The following is a 19,342-nucleotide window of genomic DNA, read 5'->3' as shown; positions in this document are numbered from 1 at the left end:
TTTTTCTCTGACTTAAAGGTCTGTGTGAGTAAAAAGCAAAGCAGCGATCCCTCGAGAGTGATCCGAGCATCCCGGTGCCAGCATCACTCCGTAGGAAAACTCCCAGAATGCACCGTGAGAGGCGGCTTAGCTGCTCTGCTCAGTGACTGGAAGCCTCATCGCTGCTCTTCCACTCCACTGAACCTCTGCTGCTCCAAACAGATGAGACCAAAGGAACCAAAGGGCATCGTCGGGTCGGGTGGAGCACAATTCCCCCAAGAACCGAACCGTACGGCCGCTTTGTTCTGCTACCTGAGAGGAAGAAGAAGCGGTAAAAGAAGCGTGGTCATGGCTGCAGAGGAACCGGACTCATCAGGAGGTCGCTGATGCAGAAACCTCATCAGAGCTGGAAACAGCTCACTGTACGGTGATTCAGCGGCCGCCCGAGGCCTCCGAGGCCAGACGAGATCCGTGCTGGCAGGTAGAGCGGCCGCGATTATCAGCCAACGCACAATCTGTCGTCCTGTTCCTGAAATGTTCCGCAGTGGATCCTAACCTCCCAGATCTGCTCTAACTCCTGTAGGGCCTCAACGTTTTCACCACCAAAACAGGAAAAGGATAATTATCTATAAAAACAAAACACAAAGACAACTGTTGATGGGGTTCTGTTCTAGTAGATGAACTTCAGGAATACTGATAAAAAAAAACGAGATAGAAAATGACAAAAACGAGATAGAATATGAAAAAAACGAGATAGAAAATGACAAAAACGAGATAGAAAATGACAAAATGAGACACAAAATGACCAAAACTAGACACAAAAAAAATGACAGAAACGAGATAGAAAATAACAAAAATGAGGTAGAACATGACAAAAACGAGATAAAAATAATAAAAAGAGAAAATGACAAAAACGAGATAGAAAATGAAAAAAAATGAGATGGATAATGAGAAAAATGAGAGAAAATGACAAAAACAAGACAGAATATGAAAAAAAATCTGATAGAAAATGACAAAAAAATGGGACACAGATAAGACAAAAAACAGAGATGACAGAGTAAAACCAAAGCTACTGGATGAATAAATTAATGCAGCATGACTCAGAAACAGAGAACAGAGGATGTAGTAGTTGGACATACATTCAGCATGGTGCAACATCTTTCTACAGCTGGAATTACTCAGATTCAAAATCACACCCAAAAGGACATAAACTTGTGTAAAAATGACTCAAAAACTGTCAGAAACTACATGAACTCACTCAAAATTACAAAAAAATTGTTTAAAATGTCATAAACTTTCCAATTTTTTAAAAATACAGATTCAAAATTCTTCAAAATCAGTCCTAAATGGCACAAATTTGTGCAAACAAATGCAAAAATGACCTAAAAATTGTCTAAGGTTGCATAAATCTGTACAGAATTGTTGAAAAATTCTTCTAAATGCCTCAAAACTTCTTAAAAAGTAACATGAAAGGAAATTAAAACCTACTGGATGAATCAAATTTAAATGAATTCATATAATTCTTTGTCACTTCTCTGGTTTTGTGTCTCATTTTTGTCATTTAGTGTCATTTTTCTGATTGTTTTTGCTTCATTGTTGACATTTTACGTCTCATTTTCTCGTTTCCGGTCCATTTTTATTTCCACATTCTGTTTTGTTTTTACTCATTTTTCGTCTCACTTTTCTTGTTTTGTGCCTTTTTTTTGTCATTTTAATTCTTCCATCGATCTTTCAAACCATTTTTAGATTTAAAACTAAACTTTTAAATAAATGAGGGACCAAAACAAGACAGATTTCCTTTTAAACTAATTTTCAGTTGAGTCTATTAGTCATTTTGGATGATTTTATCATTTTAGACAAATTTCACATCATTTAAGACATTTTTTTTTATTTTTTGAACAAGCATTTGACATTTTAAGCAAATCTTGAGTAATTTTGGACAATTTTGAGTCAGTTTGGACAAAGTTCAAGTCACTATGGACATATTTTTGAGTCGTTTTTAATTTTTTTGCCCTAATTTGTAGCTGATATGGGTCAGTGCTCACAGAAAACATTCTTCAAAATCTATTCTTTTTGTTTTGTGTCTTGATTTTTCTGAAACATGTCAATAACTGATCATTTTGTAGGATTTCATTTGTCGTTTTGGACAAATTTCATGTCATATAAGTCATTTTATTGGATTTTTTTAACATACATTTGGATGCTTTAAGTAAGTTTTGAGTAATTTAAGACTATTTTTAATCAATTTAGACAAAGTTTAGTCATTTTACATCAGATTTTCTCACTTTAAGCTGGCTTCCAGCTGATTTGGGTACATTCTGAGTTTCCTCTCCGTCTTTGTGTTGTTCTGGTTCCACAGAGACTTCAGACTGAACCACACTGAGTTAAAATGAGTTTTAATGGAACAAATGATGGAATCATCACCACCACTGCAGCTTTTTAGCATCTTTAGGCTCCTATGTTGGTTATTACGTTTCTACAAGACTCTGTCAACACAAACACATGGTTTCAGCCACACATGTGCCGTTGAAGCACGTTAAAGTCACTAGCTTCAAACCAAAACAGAGAGAAGCTCTTTTATTTCCAGCGATGTGAGTAAGAACAGACCTGTGGCTTTGACTGGTCCCTGAGCAGCAGATAAACGCTGCTTCACACACTGGATTAAGGATGGATGGACAGACTGAGTGAAACAAATGAAAAAAGAAGAGTTGAACAGCAGTAAATCTGTTTAACGTGGTGCAGCACAGAGACCTGGCTCTAACTCAACAACACCACAGAGCTCTCTGCTGCCGCTGACGTAACGCTAGAAAAGAAACAAAAAAAAATACAACTACACCTTCATTTAACGCCTTTACAACCAAACAGAGGGAAAGTTTCTGTTGTTCATCGTCTGTTTTTATCCCTCTGTGTCCAAAAGATGTTCTAGTTTGATCGAAACATGCAGCAAATTTACAGTCAAACATCATTAGAATCCATCATTAGCATCCATCATTAGCATCCATCATTAGCATCCATATACTCATAATTACATGCATCCATCCATCATCCATCCATAATTTATCATCCATCCATCCATCATCCATCATTAGCATCATCATTCATCATTAGCATCCATCATTCATCCATTATTTACTATCATCCATCCATCCATAATCATCCATCCATCATCATTCATCATCCATCCATCATTAGCATCCATCCATCCGTCCATCCATCATCCATCATTACCATCCATCCTCCATTATCATCCATCTATCCATCCATCATTAGCATCCATCCTCCATTATCATCCATCTATCCATCCATCATTAGCATCCATCCTCCATTATCATCCATCTATCCATCCATCCATTATCATCCATCCTCCATCATCATCCATCCATCATATATTATCATCCATCCATCCATCATTAGCATCCATCAATCCATCCCTTATCCATCCATCCATTATCATCCATTATCATCCATTCCATTCCATGCTTATTATCATCCATCCATCCATCCATCCATCCATCCATCCGTCTCCATGGTAATAATATCAGTGTCAGCTGACTCCAGAGCTGGTTGCGGTTGTATTCGGCGTCCGTTCAGCGTTCAGACGTGTTGTTGATGTGATGTTACATCCACTGTTTGTTGGAGCAGGAGGCAGATGAAAAGACAGATGATGAGAAGACAGAAAGGTTCTTAATCCCGGCGTGACATATGGCCTCGTGTATATGTATCCGTTTCTCACTCAGCTAAGCTCACCGTCTGTGTTTCAGAGGCTCCGTTCTCACTTTGTTAAATCTGCCCACAGATTAGGAGCTCTAAAGCACGTCTGATCCGGTTTGAGTTTGTCGGTCGGCCTGCAAGCCGACTGAGGGTGGAACTCCTCACAGGTAAACAAGGAGGTGGTCGTTTTAAGGCTCTTTAGATGATGCTCTGATCAAACCTGTCCTCTAACTCTTCACCATCTGAACCCCAGAACCAACCAGTAAATAATACACCATTTATCAGAGCAAGAAACTTATGAAAACAAGAAAAATCTTCTGCTTTGTCTTCAACCACTTGTCTAAAATGTCATAAACCCGTCTGTAGCTGTTAAAAAATATTAAAAATGCTTCAGACGCTGTCAAAAATAACAAACCTGAGCAAAATGAGTGCAATAAATGGTGAAAATGACTCACAAACTGTCCAGAATCACATTAATTCAAATAAAATGGCAAAAAATTGTCCAAATGATGTAACGTGTGCCAAAATGAGTGTAAAAAATGGTTTAAAATGACATAAACGTGTGCCAAAATGAGTGTAAAAATGGTCTAAAATGACAAACGTGTGCAAAATGAGTGTAAAAAATGGTTTAAAATGACAAACGTGTGCAAAATGAGTGTAAAAAATGGTTTTAAAATGACATAAACGTGTGCAAATATGAGTGTAAAAATGGTCTAAAATGACAAACGTGTGCAAAATGAGTGTAAAAATGGTTTAAAATGACAAACGTGTGCAAAATGAGTGTAAAAAATGGTCTAAAATGACAAACGTGTGCAAAAATGAGTGTAAAAATGGTTTAAAATGATGCACAATGGCCTGAATTACACAAATTCACTCTAAAATGGTTGTAAATCTGTGCAGAATTGTTGAAAATGATTGTATTGTTAAAAAACTTATTAAAAATGAACATAAAGGGACAAACAAAGCTACTGGATGAATAAATAAATGCAGCATGGCTCAGAAACAGAGAACAGAGGAGGAAGTAGTTGGAGATCCATTCAGCCATGGAGAAACATCTTTCTACAGCTGAAATTATTCAGATCAAAATGACTTAAAATTATCCAACAGGACATAAAACTTCTCCTAATGCTTGTAAAATGGCAAAAAAAAAGACTCAAAAACCGAAGAAATTGCATAAATTGACTTAAAAACTGCCTAAAATTATGTAAATCTGTGCAGAATTGTTGAAAAATGTCAATCAATGAAGATAAACTGAACTCCAGTGAATCTAACTGTGATCTCAGATATTGTATTTAAAACATTCCAGCCTGAACAGAGCAGATGGTCCGAGCTGCTCCAGGAGGACATAGAGTTCACAAAAGAAGGGGTGCATCTCCACAATCTGCCTCTAATTCAGCTAAAGGAGCTTCCTGAGCGTCTGGAAACACAGAGAGCTTTAAACTCTCTCTGTGGTGTCTGAAAAACACTCATTCATTACCCAGTAGAAGTACAACCTGTGGAGGAAAAAACACCTTTAAAGCCACGTTATGCTTCAAAGACACCAACATGGTTTCAACCAAGCAGCTTCTAGAGGGGTTGATCTGATCTTACTGAGGCTCATTTAGAGTTCTGATGAACCAGAGCATCCAGAAGGAGGAGAGAGAATGATGGAGAGGTCTCAGAATTTACCAACTGCAAATTAGGATAAAATGATCCGAAATGACTGAACTTTGTTAAAATTGAAGTGAAAATTGTGGAAAATTACTGAAGATTTGCTTCAAATGTGTCAAATTAAAAAAAAGCCATAAATGATGTGAAGTTTTCCTGAAATGACCCAAAGACACTGATCACTGAAGGAAACAGAAAACAACCAAAAACGAGACACAAAATGAGTAGAGACGCAACACGACAAAAACGAGACAGGAAGTGACATCATTCATCCATCATTAGCATCCATCCATCCATCATCATCCATCCATTATCATTCATCCATCATCATACATCCATCATCATACAGCCATCCATCCATTATCATCCATCCATTATCACCCATCCATCCATTATCACCCATCCATCCATTATCACCCATCCATCCATTATCACCCATCCATCCATTATCATCCATCCATCATCATGCATCCATTATCACCCATCCATCCATTATCATCCATCCATCCATTATCATCCATGCATCCATTATCATCCATCCATCCATTATCATCCATCCATTATCACCCATTCATCCATCATCATGCATCCATTATCACCCATCCATCCATCCATCCATCCATCAATCCATCCATCCATCCGTCCATCATCATTCATCCATCAATCCATCCATCCATCCATCCATCATCATTCATCCATCATAATGCATCCATTATCACCCATCCATCCATCCATCCATCCATTATCATTCATCCATCATCATGCATCCATTATCACCCATCCATCCATCCATCCATCCATCCATTATCATTCATCCATCCATCCATCCATCCATCCATCCATCCATCATCATTCATCCATCATCATGCATCCATTATCACCCATCCATCCATCCATCCATCCATAAATAGACAGAAAATGAGACGTAAAAGGTAAAAAATGAGGCAGTCAGAAGGTCTGGCAGGCCGAGCACAACATTAAGGAAGGTTCTGGAAGAAGACACTGGTCTGGAGGACAAAGAACGTTTGACTGACTGTAAAGTTCTGAGCACAGCTGAAGAAAAGGCTTCAGATCAGAGACATCCTGGACGCCACAGAACTAAAAACAGCTTTCATCCTGAGTCTCTGTTATTTATGCATTCGATGAGCAGAGATATTCATTATTTCTGAGTCATAAATCTGTTTTTTTATTCTGATGCAGGAGGAGCTCTGTGTTAGAATCAAGGACTGAACGTACGGCTGGAGAAACGCTGGAACCCGGAGGGAGAACCGGATTTAAAAAACAAATGAAACACACAGACGCCATGAAACATTCATGCAGGTCGGATAAATAATAAAAGTCAAATGAAAGCTATATTGTGCATTCAGAAGCTGCTAGTGACGGCCATCAGCTGGCAGCAGAACCCGTCAGAACGTCTCCCAGCGGTGCAGGAAGCATTTAGGCGACCTGCTGCCCAACGAGTCCGAGTCCAGCCAAGCATCGATCAGTCAGACCAACAGGAAGTCATTTTTCTGACATGGCCTCAGGTTTGAACCACAGCGACAGTTTGTGAACCTGAACGCCTCACGGTGCGTTCAGGAGCAGCTGATTAACTCCTTATCTTCCTTTCTAATGGTTCGTGTTTAATCAACCACAGAATCCCAGTAAACACGATTAATTTCTCATTATTAACTCCATATTCAGACCATGGTGTCCTTTACCTCCCACTGGTTCAATGACCATAATTCACTCAGTATTCATTTAAAAACAGAAAAATCAATGTGCGTGTTTGTACAGCTGGGATTTAATGTCCTTTTAATAAAGTGATTTTATTTATATTTGCTGAAGTCCTGAATATTGATGGGGTCTAAAGGCAGGAAACTGAATCACTGCTGGAAGCTTTTATTCATAATTAGGAACAAACTGGGAAATCACAGCTACTTTAATAAGGGCTGAGGAGTAATAGATTACCTGTAATCAGGATTAACTAGTTACATATGTAAACATGCTGACTGGTTCTGATCATCTGATTGATGAGAAATTACTTTCATTTGCTATTCTGTTCATTTTTTATGTATTATATTTTTCATACAGTTTGATCTTATTTCATTTTATGTAATTTAATTTAATTTGTTTTTATTTTCTTATATTTTAATTTATTTCATTTCATTCAATTCATTTTGTTTATCTTACTTCATTTATTATGTTTAATTTAAGTTAATTTAATTCCATTTATTTTAGATTTATTTCATTTCATTTGATTCTATATTATCCATCCATCCATCCATCCATCCATCCATCCATCCTCCATACACCACTTCATCCTCACTAGGGTCATGGGGGGTGCTGGAGTCTATCCCAGCTGACTCGGTGAAGGCAGTGGACACCCTGGACAGGTCACCAGTCTGTCACAGGGCTACATATACAGACACACAATCACACTCACATTCACACCTACGGACAATTTAGAGTAACCAATTAACCTCAGCATGTTTTTGGACTGTGGGAGGAAGCCGGAGTACCCGGAGAAAACCCACGCATGCACAGGGAGAACATGCAAACTCCATGCAGAAAGATCCCAGGCCGGGATTTGAACCGGGGAATCGGGGATCTTCTTGCTGCAAGTCAAAAGTGCTAACCACTACGCCACTAAGCAGCCCTGATTCTATATTATTTTAGATTTATTTCATTTCATTTAATCGTATTTTTTTTTTGTTTTATAATTATTTCATTTCATTTTGTTTCATTATATTTTTATATCCATTTCATTTCATTATATTTTATACTTATTTCAACTGAAATATATTTATTTCATTTTATTGTATTTTAATTTGATTTAATTTTAAATGTATTTGTATATATCTTATTTAATTTTATTCTGAATTAAATGGTATCAGGTGCAGTATTTCAGAAGTCAGAGTAGAACTGGATCTGATTTGTGCTCAGAAATTCTTTTTCTGTGATGAATTTGTCGTTCACAGGTTGACAAAAAGCTTTTAAAGCGGCATCCAGACTGCGTCATTCTGGGACTTTGGGGACGTTTTTTACTTTTAATTTCTGTAGATTCTGGCTGGAAATCGACTCTAAACTATCTGCTGTCAGAGTCGCTCATCGTCTTTCTGCACATCTGCTATTCCTGTCTGCTCGTCTGTCGCTTCACATCCCGTCTGCTGCAGGAGTTTACTGATAACCAGATTAAAACACAGAAATAAACTCGTTAACGTCATTATTAAACGTCTGCTGCTATAGTTCTACAACCAGCTGATAATAACCAGATTAAAACACAGAAATAAACTCGTTAACGTCATTATTAAACGTCTGCTGTTATAGTTCTATAAACCAGCTGATAATAACCAGATTAAAACACAGAAATAAACTCGTTAACGTCATTATTAAACGTCTGCTGCTATAGTTCTATAAACCAGCTGATAATAACCAGATTAAAACACAGAAATAAACTCGTTAACGTCATTATTAAACGTCTGCTGCTATAGTTCTATAAACCAGCTGATAATAACCAGATTAAAACACAGAAATAAACTCGTTAACGTCATTATTAAACGTCTGCTGCTATAGTTCTATAAACCAGCTGATAATAACCAGATTAAAACACAGAAATAAACCCGTTAACGTCATTATTAAACGTCTGCTGCTATAGTTCTACAAACCAGCTGATAATAACCAGATTAAAACACAGAAATAAACCCGTTAACGTCATTATTAAACGTCTGCTGCTATAGTTCTATAAACCAGCTGATAATAACCAGATTAAAACACAGAAATAAACTCGTTAACGTCATTATTAAACGTCTGCTGCTATAGTTCTATAAACCAGCTGATAATAACCAGATTAAAACACAGAAATAAACTCGTTAACGTCATTATTAAACGTCTGCTGCTATAGTTCTATAAACCAGCTGATATAACCAGATTAAAACACAGAAATAAACCCGTTAACGTCATTATTAAACGTCTGCTGCTATAGTTCTACAAACCAGCTGATAATAACCAGATTAAAACACAGAAATAAACCCGTTAACGTCATTATTAAACGTCTGCTGCTATAGTTCTACAAACCAGCTGATAATAACCAGATTAAAACACAGAAATAAACCCGTTAACGTCATTATTAAACGTCTGCTGCTATAGTTCTATAAACCAGCTGATAATAACCAGATTAAAACACAGAAATAAACTCGTTAACGTCATTATTAAACGTCTGCTGCTATAGTTCTATAAACCAGCTGATAATAACCAGATTAAAACACAGAAATAACTCGTTAACGTCATTATTAAACGTCTGCTGTTATAGTTCTATAAACCAGCTGATAATAACCAGATTAAAACACAGAAATAAACCCGTTAACGTCATTATTAAACGTCTGCTGCTATAGTTCTACAAACCAGCTGATAATAACCAGATTAAAACACAGAAATAAACTCGTTAACGTCATTATTAAACGTCTGCTGCTATAGTTCTATAAACCAGCTGATAATAACCAGATTAAAACACAGAAATAAACTCGTTAACGTCATTATTAAACGTCTGCTGCTATAGTTCTATAAACCAGCTGATAATAACCAGATTAAAACACAGAAATAAACCCGTTAACGTCATTATTAAACGTCTGCTGCTATAGTTCTACAAACCAGCTGATAATAACCAGATTAAAACACAGAAATAAACCCGTTAACGTCATTATTAAACGTCTGCTGCTATAGTTCTACAAACCAGCTGATAATAACCAGATTAAAACACAGAAATAAACCCGTTAACGTCATTATTAAACGTCTGCTGCTATAGTTCTATAAACCAGCTGATAATAACCAGATTAAAACACAGAAATAAACTCGTTAACGTCATTATTAAACGTCTGCTGCTATAGTTCTATAAACCAGCTGATAATAACCAGATTAAAACACAGAAATAAACTCGTTAACGTCATTATTAAACGTCTGCTGCTATAGTTCTATAAACCAGCTGATAATAACCAGATTAAAACACAGAAATAAACCCGTTAACGTCATTATTAAACGTCTGCTGCTATAGTTCTACAAACCAGCTGATAATAACCAGATTAAAACACAGAAATAAACCCGTTAACGTCATTATTAAACGTCTGCTGCTATAGTTCTACAAACCAGCTGATAATAACCAGATTTAAAACACAGAAATAAACCCGTTAACGTCATTATTAAACGTCTGCTGCTATAGTTCTATAAACCAGCTGATAATAACCAGATTAAAACACAGAAATAAACTCGTTAACGTCATTATTAAACGTCTGCTGCTATAGTTCTATAAACCAGCTGATAATAACCAGATTAAAACACAGAAATAAACTCGTTAACGTCATTATTAAACGTCTGCTGCTATAGTTCTATAAACCAGCTGATAATAACCAGATTAAAACACAGAAATAAACTCGTTAACGTCATTATTAAACGTCTGCTGTTATAGTTCTATAAACCAGCTGATAATAACCAGATTAAAACACAGAAATAAACCCGTTAACGTCATTATTAAACGTCTGCTGCTATAGTTCTACAAACCAGCTGATAATAACCAGATTAAAACACAGAAATAAACTCGTTAACGTCATTATTAAACGTCTGCTGCTATAGTTCTACAAACCAGCTGATAATAACCAGATTAAAACACAGAAATAAACCCGTTAACGTCATTATTAAACGTCTGCTGCTATAGTTCTATAAACCAGCTGATAATAACCAGATTAAAACACAGAAATAAACCCGTTAACGTCATTATTAAATGTCTGCTGCTATAGTTCTATAAACCAGCTGATAATAACCAGATTAAAACACAGAAATAAACTCGTTAACGTCATTATTAAATGTCTGCTGCTATAGTTCTACAAACCAGCTGATAATAACCAGATTAAAACACAGAAATAAACTCGTTAACGTCATTATTAAACGTCTGCTGCTATAGTTCTACAAACCAGCTGATAATAACCAGATTAAAACACAGAAATAAACTCGTTAACGTCATTATTAAACGTCTGCTGCTATAGTTCTATAAACCAGCTGATAATAACCAGATTAAAACACAGAAATAAACTCGTTAACGTCATTATTAAACGTCTGCTGTTATAGTTCTATAAACCAGCTGATAATAACCAGATTAAAACACAGAAATAATGCTGTCCTCAGATGAGAATAATTCAGAATCTCTGCTTCAATAAAAACATCACAGTTTCTATATTTAACATTAATATGAACCACTGATTAACCATGGGCGTTTATTTTAACTCTTTCATTTTACTTTCTTATCACGTTTGACATGAAATTAAATTATTTTTTCTATTTTCCATGCCTTGAATGACAAATTATAAATATTTATCATATTCTATAGATTGTGGATATTTTTTACAATTTTATTTTGAAGTAAGTGTTTTTTATTTTTCCAAATGGTAATATTTATTTATTTTGCAATGTTTTATTGTGAAATTACATTATTTTTTACTGTATTTAAATATGCTAAAAATGATTTAAAACTCACTAGAATTTGCTGTTATTTTCTGTTTTTAAAAATTCCTGATATTTGTTGTTATTTGAAAGACAAACAATAAAGATTAAGAAAATGTAAATAATGTTTTTTTAAAAAGCTGTTTTTACAGCCCATAGCTTTCTACAAATGGCAATTTCTTATTTTTTTTGCAATGTTTTAATATAAAATTAAATAATTTTTACTGTTTTGAATCTGCTAAAAATAAGATAAATTGTACATAAACTTCCTGTTATTGTCAGGTCTGTTTTTTCATGATATTTGCCATTCCTTGAAATACAAACAAAGTATTCAGGACCAAGAAATTGGAAAAATAAAAATAATAATAAACAAATTAAAATAATAATAATACTAATAATTAAAGAAAAAAATATTTAAAAATTCACTATTTTAATTTTAAAATAATTATTTTTATTTTTACAAATGCCAATATTTTATTTTTTGAAGTGTCTTACTATAAATATCCTTTTTCACTGTATTCCAATCTGCCAAAAAAAAAACAAGATACATTTTTACCGAATTTTATTTTCATTCTCTTAAATTTTTTCTTGACATTTGCTGTTAATTGGAAGACAAACGAATATTAATGGTTAAGAAATTGCAAATAATTTTTTAGTTTGACTATAAAAATCACAGTATTTAAATCTGTGAAAATATAATTAATTCACAGATTTTCATACGGTATAAATACAGTATTTTCCATTGTATTTAAATTATGTGCATTTTTTATAGATAATTTCTGTTTTTAGAAAGACAAATTATAAATATTAAGGACAGAAAAAATTGCAAACATTTAAAAAAAACTTTTTTTCATAAAAAAACTTTTGAAATAATTATTTTTATTTTTTCAAACTGTTTAAACTGTTTGCTATCTTTGAACCATAATGTGGTTTTAAAGGTGTTTTTAAAATTCTACCACCTACAGCTTCACGACCTCTGAACATAAAACTCAGCACATTTATTTATTTTCTCCACTAATGAAGCTTCTCCTGCTTAAATGTGTCTGAAAGGAGCTGTGAGCAGCAGAAATGCTTTTAGAGCTCATCTATACTATAACAGCTCTAATGCACACAGCAGCAGCACGATGGAGCCTGGTTCACAGGAAACACTTTAGGATGCACTCAGAGGGAAGACACGGAACCAACACGGAACCAACACGGAACCAACACGGAACCAACACGGAACCAAACGAGGAAACCAAACACAGAACCAACACGGAACCAACACGGAACCAACACAGAACCAACACAGAACCCAACACGGAACCCAACACGGAACCAACACGGAACCAACACAGAACCAACACAGAACCAACACGGAACCAACACGGAACCAACACAGAACCAACACGGAACCAAACGAGGAAACCAAACACAGAACCAACACGGAACCAACACGGAACCAACACGGAACCAAACGAGGAAACCAAACACAGAACCAACCAACACGGAACCAACACGGAACCAACCAACACGGAACCAACACGGAACCAACACGGAAACAACACGGAACCAAACGAGGGAAACCAAACACAGAACCAATCAACACGGAACCAACACGGAACCAACCAACACGGAACCAACACGGAACCAAACGAGGAAACCAAACACAGAACCTGGCACGGAACCAACACGGAACCAACACAGAACCAACACGGAAACAAACACGGAACCAACACAGAACCAACACGGAACCAAACGAGGAAACCAAACACAGAACCAACCAACACAGAACCAACATGGAACCAAACGAGGAAACCAAACACAGAACCAACACGGAACCAACACGGAACCAAACGAGGAAACCAAACACAGAACCAACCAACACGGAACCAACACGGAACCAACCAACACGGAACCAACACGGAACCAAACGAGGAAACCAAACACAGAACCTGGCACGGAACCAACACGGAACCAACCAACACGGAACCAACACGGAACCAACACGGAACCAACACGGAACCAAACGAGGAAACCAAACACAGAACCAACCAACACGGAACCAACACGGAACCAACCAACACGGAACCAACACGGAACCAAACGAGGAAACCAAACACAGAACCTGGCATGGAACCAACACGGAACCAACCAACACGGAACCAACACGGAACCAACACGGAACCAACACGGAAACAACACGGAACCAAACGAGGAAACCAAACACAGAACCAACCAACACGGAACCAACATGGAACCAAACGAGGAAACCAAACACAGAACCTGGCACGGAACCAACACGGAACCAACCAACACGGAACCAACACGGAACCAACACGGAAACAACACGGAAACAACACGGAACCAAACGAGGAAACCAAACACAGAACCAACCAACACGGAACCAACACGGAACCAACCAACATGGAACCAACACGGAACCAAACGAGAAAACCAAACACAGAACCTGGCACGGAACCAACACGGAACCAACCAACACGGAACCAACACGGAAACAACACGGAACCAAACGAGGAAACCAAACACAGAACCAACCAACACGGAACCAACCAACACGGAACCAACACGGAACCAAACGAGGAAACCAAACACAGAACCTGGCACGGAACCAACACGGAACCAACACGGAACCAACCAACACGGAACCAACCAACACGGAACCAAACGAGGAAATCAAACACAGAACCAACCAACACGGAACCAACACGGAACCAACCAACACGGAACCAACACGGAACCAAACGAGGAAACCAAACACAGAACCTGGCACGGAACCAACACGGAACCAACCAACACGGAACCAAACACAGAACCCAACACGGAACCAACATGGAACCAACCAACACAGAACCAACACGGAACCAAACGAGGAAACCAAACACAGAACCTGGCACGGAACCAACACGGAACCAACACGGAACCAACCAACACGGAACCAACACGGAACCAACACGGAACCAAACGAGGAAACCAAACACAGAACCAACCAACACGGAACCAACCAACACGGAACCAACACGGAACCAAACGAGGAAACCAAACACAGAACCTGGCACGGAACCAACACGGAACCAACACGGAACCAACCAACACGGAACCAACCAACACGGAACCAAACGAGGAAATCAAACACAGAACCAACCAACACGGAACCAACACGGAACCAACCAACACGGAACCAACACGGAACCAAACGAGGAAACCAAACACAGAACCTGGCACGGAACCAACACGGAACCAACCAACACAGAACCAAACACAGAACCCAACACGGAACCAACATGGAACCAACCAACACAGAACCAACACGGAACCAACACGGAACCAAACACAGAACCTGACATGGAACCAACACGGAACCAACACGGAACCCAACACGGAACCAAACACAGAACCAACACGGAACCCAACACGGAACCAACACGGAACCAAACGAGGGAAACCAAACACAGAACCAACACGGAACCAACACGGAACCAACACAGAACCAACACAGAACCCAACACGGAACCCAACACGGAACCAACACGGAACCAACACGGAACCAAACGAGGAAACCAAACACAGAACCAACACGGAACCAACACGGAACCAAACGAGGAAACCAAACACAGAACCAACCAACACGGAACCAACACGGAACCAACCAACACGGAACCAACACGGAACCAACACGGAACCAACACGGAAACAACACGGAACCAAACGAGGAAACCAAACACAGAACCAACCAACACGGAACCAACACGGAACCAACCAACACGGAACCAACACGGAACCAACACGGAACCAAACGAGGAAACCAAACACAGAACCTGGCACGGAACCAACACGGAACCAACACAGAACCAACACGGAAACAAACACGGAACCAACACAGAACCAACACGGAACCAAACGAGGAAACCAAACACAGAACCAACCAACACAGAACCAACATGGAACCAAACGAGGAAACCAAACACAGAACCAACACGGAACCAACACGGAACCAAACGAGGAAACCAAACACAGAACCAACCAACACGGAACCAACACGGAACCAACCAACACGGAACCAACACGGAACCAAACGAGGAAACCAAACACAGAACCTGGCACGGAACCAACACGGAACCAACCAACACGGAACCAACACGGAACCAACACGGAACCAAACGAGGAAACCAAACACAGAACCAACCAACACGGAACCAACACGGAACCAACCAACACGGAACCAACACGGAACCAAACGAGGAAACCAAACACAGAACCTGGCATGGAACCAACACGGAACCAACCAACACGGAACCAACACGGAACCAACACGGAACCAACACGGAAACAACACGGAACCAAACGAGGAAACCAAACACAGAACCAACCAACACGGAACCAACATGGAACCAAACGAGGAAACCAAACACAGAACCTGGCACGGAACCAACACGGAACCAACCAACACGGAACCAACACGGAACCAACACGGAAACAACACGGAAACAACACGGAACCAAACGAGGAAACCAAACACAGAACCAACCAACACGGAACCAACACGGAACCAACCAACATGGAACCAACACGGAACCAAACGAGGAAACCAAACACAGAACCTGGCACGGAACCAACACGGAACCAACACGGAACCAACCAACACGGAACCAACACGGAAACAACACGGAACCAAACGAGGAAACCAAACACAGAACCAACCAACACGGAACCAACCAACACGGAACCAACACGGAACCAAACGAGGAAACCAAACACAGAACCTGGCACGGAACCAACACGGAACCAACACGGAACCAACCAACACGGAACCAACCAACACGGAACCAAACGAGGAAATCAAACACAGAACCAACCAACACGGAACCAACACGGAACCAACCAACACGGAACCAACACGGAACCAAACGAGGAAACCAAACACAGAACCTGGCACGGAACCAACACGGAACCAACCAACACGGAACCAAACACAGAACCCAACACGGAACCAACATGGAACCAACCAACACAGAACCAACACGGAACCAACACGGAACCAAACACAGAACCTGACATGGAACCAACACGGAACCAAACACAGAACCAAACACAGAACCCGACACGGAACCAAACACTTGTGAAGCAGCCACTCACCATGGTGGTCTCAGCGATGGAGCCAAAGCTGTTGATGAAGATGTTGCAGGAGACGTTGACCGGAGGACCTGAGGGAGGAACAGATCAGGTTAATAATGCAGAAGAGGACGGTGCTCCGCTACATGGAGAACGGTTCCTGTGAAGTTCTCCTGTCCTCCAGCAGCTACACAGCCCTGGGGTGAATCTCTCATTAGTGCTGAACAATTAAACAGGCCTCTGGTGTGGGAATGTCTCAATCTAAAACCCTGTAAAACAGCACCGAGGCACAGCCACAGATCCCAGAGAGGAGAACCAGCAGCGTTCTCCTCAGCACATAGGAACCATCTGAGAGCTTCAGCAGCTTCACCAGGTCAACCACAAAACCTCAGAGGACCTTTAAAGACAAGTTCCTCCATAAAAATCATCAGAACGACGGAATTTATCAGACAGAACCTGGAAAAACAGGAAGAAAGGCTGGACGATTGGTAGCAGAACGTTCTATGTAGGGAACATTCTAAAACCGGTATTTCTAAAATGTTCTTCAGATGTTCTCGAGACTCCTAGGTGACAGAACGTTCTTCATAAGATGTTCCTGTGCTTTGATAAACTAGCAAATGTTCTGAGGATGTCTTGAGGACGTTCTTTAGAATGTTCTTCTATAAAATGTGTTGTTGGATGTTTTCAGTGCAACATGTTCTCCAGATGTTCTCCAGATCTCAGATGACAGGAAGTTCTTTAGAAGACGTTCCTGTAATGTGATATCTCATCAAAGGTGGAACATTCTGCCTTTTCTGTTGATGTTGTTGAGGAACACATTTTAGAATGTTCTTCTATAAAACGATTTCCAGGATGTTCTCAAAGCAACATTTTTAAAATGTTCTCCAGATGTTCTTGAAACTTCAGATGACAGAAAGTTCTTCAGAAGATGCAGTCGAGGAACCTAATTAAAGAACGTTCTTGTATGACCAAAAAGGAACATTCTCAAAGCAACATTCGGAAAATGTTCTCCAGATGTCTTCCAGGTTTCAGAAGATCTCTATGAAACGTTCCTGTAACGTGACAGAACAACATAGGCGGAACATTTTTGCTCCTTGGATCTGTGACACTATTGCCTCTCTGAAGAGAACCTGCTGCTGTGGAGGAACCAGAGTTCTGCAGGTACCTTTAAAGTTGGGTCTTATCCGGGCGTCGTATCCGGATGTTCTCCCCATCAGCTTGTCCAGGAAGTCTGAGGGCGACATGGGAGCCTGCCGGTTTCTCGCTGCGTTGTCCATCTCTTTACACCGAGCCACACTAGAACACAAACAGAACACAGCGGTGAGATCTTCACCGTGGAACGTTTCTACTTCCTGTCGGCTGATGCTACGACTCACGGCTTTGATATTTGTTTCTCGAAGCACCCGAGACCAGAAAACAGCTCGAGAACAAAACCTTCACAACGTTTTCAATCTGAGGTTCCAGAGGAACGTTCCTCTGATTCTCGGACATCATTTATAGAACCATGATTGGAGGAAATGTTTGTGATGGTCTGGACTTACAAAGGTTGACGGATTTTCTGACCTTAGTCAAACTTTTATTAAAATTTCCGGCAATTTTTTAGAAAAAGTCCAAAACTTCTATTAAACGCGAGTAGAAATATCAATAAAATGCCACAAAATATCTGAAAATGGCTGTAAGTTTTGACAAAACTTCCCTGAAACATCTGAGAGCAAATATTCAAAAATATTTCCAATAATATGTGAAAAACATTTTTAAACAAAATGTCCTGCAAATGATAAAACATTTTCATGAGATGTCTGAGAAATATATCCCAAAATACTTAGAGTAATGTGTGGATAATTTTTTTAAACAAACAAAATGTCGCACAAATTTCAAAATAAAAGTCTAAAACTGGTTATAAATGACTTCAAATCTGCAAAAAAAAAATCTAAAAATTTGCAGAAAAACACTGAAACATCTCAGAAATAATAAAACGTCCTGCAATTCAATAAAACTCCTAAATTTATTAAACATGAGTAAAAATATCAGAAAAATGCCCCCAAAATACCACAAAGTATAAAAAAAAAATGGCTGTAAATCTTGAAAAATGTTCCTTCTTTCATCCATCTTTGGAACCATTTTTTGTGTCAGTTTTTTACATTTAAAACTCATTTTCAGACTCTTTAGAGACTATTAGTCATTATAGATGATTTTCTGTTGTCATATTACACATTTTTAGAAATTGTTTTTGACGTTTTAAGTGAGTTTTGAGTAATTTTAGACAAATTTTGAGTGAATTTGGACAACGTTTAAGTCTTTTCAGATCAGATTTTCTCATTTTAAGCTAATTTCCATTTGATTTGGGCAGATTCTGGGACATTTCTTCTTCATGATGTTCTGGTTCCTCAGAGCTGCACGACGTAAAAATGAAATAAATGAAAAC

Source organism: Acanthochromis polyacanthus, chromosome 3 (genome assembly GCF_021347895.1).
Source record: "Acanthochromis polyacanthus isolate Apoly-LR-REF ecotype Palm Island chromosome 3, KAUST_Apoly_ChrSc, whole genome shotgun sequence".
NCBI classification, from domain to species: domain Eukaryota; kingdom Metazoa; phylum Chordata; class Actinopteri; family Pomacentridae; genus Acanthochromis; species Acanthochromis polyacanthus.
Note: the sequence above shows the minus strand (reverse complement) of the source record.